Source organism: Echinops telfairi, unplaced genomic scaffold (assembly GCF_000313985.2).
Source record: "Echinops telfairi isolate 266 unplaced genomic scaffold, ASM31398v2 ScPeMD7_2291;HRSCAF=2852, whole genome shotgun sequence".
In the NCBI taxonomy this organism is placed as follows: Eukaryota; Metazoa; Chordata; class Mammalia; order Afrosoricida; family Tenrecidae; genus Echinops; species Echinops telfairi.
In genome coordinates this window covers 30501316-30504309 of record NW_022106189.1, presented here as the reverse complement: position 1 = coordinate 30504309, position 2994 = coordinate 30501316, and the positions used below count along the sequence as shown (strand labels likewise).

Below are 2994 nucleotides of genomic sequence, written 5' to 3'. Positions count from 1 at the left end.
ACACAAACACAAAAAGGTTAATTGGGTCAAAGACTACTTATTGGCTTGGAGAGATTTGGGCAAAAATCCCTGAAAATAGCAGTGGACTGTTGGTCAATCTTTGCACACAGACAACAGACAGACCTTCTGGGGCAGGACAACTATGGCTGTGTGAACTTTGTCAGCAATTGAGGCCAGACGGACTTCCATTGTCCAGAGGTTAAAGGACACTAGGTCCCAGAGCCAAACTGAAGATCTCCTAGCCAGCAGTGCAGGGGAGAGGGGATAATGTGGGCCTCCACGCAGAGGTCCTGGGGAGGCAGGGTTCAGAGGGAGAAGAGCTGGTCTTCCTGAGAGGATGACGATGGCAGCAAACAAGGCCACCCTGTGGAGAACAACTGCTCCCAGGAAGGCAGTGCTCAAGGCCACCTGCAGGGCACGCGGGCACGGGCCTTCCAATCTTTCAGTGAGAGTCTCACCGAGGGTCCAGCCAACAAGGGGCTTCTCAGACCCAAGTGCAGTGCTTTGACAGCACTGCAGTCAATCATGGTTTGAGGAGGAACACACTTCTAGTCTGCACACAGGGGAAGCTATAAGCGGAGACCAATGAAAAGGAGCTACCACCACCTCAAATCCACCGACAGAAAAACTGCTTCAAAAAAGTAAGTTACTCTCATGCTTACTGGATTACTAGCTGAACAGTCTCCCAGAAAATGTTCAACTGAGCAGAAATGGAAACCCCTGCCATTAAGCTGATCCTGACTCAAGAGAGCCTCTAGAGGAGCTTCCGGAGGCTGTACCCCTAACTCAAAGGGCCACAGAAGGCGGAGGCCTGGTACGGCCAACACCCCCACAGAAGGCACCTTTGTTACACACAAAATGCTGCCCCGAGTCACTGAAATGCTGTGAAGTGCTTTTCCCGGATTTTCATTCCCTGTCCACTATTTCTTTCTTTCCCCCTGTCCATTAATTCTAATAAGCAGATCAGAAGACAAAAATGGGGACCACAGGAAATACATTAGGAACTATCTTGAGACTCTCTATTCTGATAGCACTTCTGGTAAAATATAAAATTCCAAAGTAAAATTCTTCTACATTCAGTTCACCCTTCCTGTAGCAGCCTGAGGTGATCTGCAAAAGTGGTTCATTACTCACTGGACCCAGGAAACTACAAAATCTTGCATATCAAGATGGTCGAATCTCCGAATCCACTTCAAGAACACCGGAAACGGCCCAGGCCATCAAAGGCATGCACATCTGGAGAGCCACCAAATACTTGAAAGACATCACTCTGCAGAAGCAGTGTGTGCCCTTCTGACGCTACAATGGCAGCGTGGGTAGGTGTGCCCAGGCCAAACAGTGCGGTTGGACCCAGGGTCAGTGGCCCAAAAAGTGCTGAATTTTTGCTGCACCTGCTTAACAATGCAGTCATGCTTAACTGAAGTGTTTAGACGTGGATTCTCTGGTGATTGAGCACATCCAGATGAACAAAGGCCCCAAGATGCACCGCTGGACTTAAGAGAGCTCATGGTCAGATCAATCCATCCATGAGCTCCCCCTGCCACACTGACATGATCCTGACTGAAGAGGAACAAGTTGTTCCTAAACCAGAAGAGGAGGTTGCACAGAAAAAGATTTCCCAGAAGAACAAAAACTTATGGCTCAGGAATAAATTAGCTTAAAATAATAAAAGTTAAAGCAGGAAAAAAAAAATTTTTTTTTTCCATTTCAGATCAGCCTTCTCGTCCAGGGCCCAGGCGTCCAAGCATTTTATTACGGACCCCAATACTCTTAAAACAGAACTGTGAAAGCCTGGAAGAGTCCTTGGGGCACAGTGGTCACATAGTGGGCTGCTAATCGGAAGGTGAGCCATTCAACACCACCTGCCTCCAGGGAGAAAGGTGAGGCTTTCTACTCCCATCGAGTGAGAGGCTCAGAAGCATATAGGGAGGGTCCTACCCTGGCCTCCAGGGGCTCCTTGAGTCCCTGCCAACTTGATGGTACCGAGTGGGGTTTTCCCTTTGGTTCATGCCTGGATTTCATGGCTGGAAAGGCAACGACATCCTAAAGAACACTAGAAGCCGGAAGATGGGTTAGGCTTTTGCTAGAGAAAGAGAGGAAAGGTCGGAAGGTAAAAGCTGACCTAACAGTCGGATGGACCTGTCTCGGGGTGAGGTTCAGCCCAGGCAGCTTCTTGTTCCTAGTGCAGCTGGAACACAGATACGACGGTGGGAGGCTCACCTACTGGAACTGGGAGTCTAGAGCTGGGAATTCTAAGGGAGGGTTTTCTGTTCTGTCGGCTCTGGAGGAAGGCCCTTGTCTCTCCTGAGCACTTGCTTCATGTGCTTGCTATCACCACCCCCTATGATTTTAATAACTCGAGAGACTCCAGACCCACTTTACAGTACACTTGCCTCACAATACAACGCCCCCCGGGACCATAACCATAGGCAGAGACACAATTCCGTCTATGGCGGGCAGGGCAGTCAAAGCAGACGCTGGTCAAGATGCGTCAGCCACTGCTCTTCTGGCTGTCAGGGCATTGCTCACCCCCACCTGCCTGTGGAATGGGTATGTTAAGAACATTGGGGAGACCCTGGGCTGGCCTTAGGAGGCTACCATTTTGAGAATTTTACAGATAGTTACTGAGTAAAGATAATAGTTTTGCTTTGGACTGACCGACCCAAGAAAAACAGACTCAAAAACACAATCAAGGAGTAAATAGCTATCATATGTACACACACACACACACACACACACACACTCTCTCTCTCGCTCTCATAGCTATCATATATACGCATGTACACACACACATACACTCATAGCTATCATATATATGCATGTACACACACACACACATAGCTATCATATACGCATGTACACACACACACTCATAGCTATCATATATACGCATGTACACACACACACTCATAGCTATCATATATACGCATGTATACACACACACACTCTAGGACTAAATAGCTATCATATGTACACACACACACACACACACAC

At 48.1% G+C, this 2994-nt stretch overlaps 1 protein-coding gene across 2 annotated transcripts in view; it reads right to left on the bottom strand.

Moving 5' to 3' along the window:
• Window positions 1-2994, bottom strand: part of CTCF (CCCTC-binding factor) — a 45450-nt gene that overhangs the window by 4441 nt on the left and 38015 nt on the right. The gene's annotated exons all lie outside the window — the stretch shown is intronic.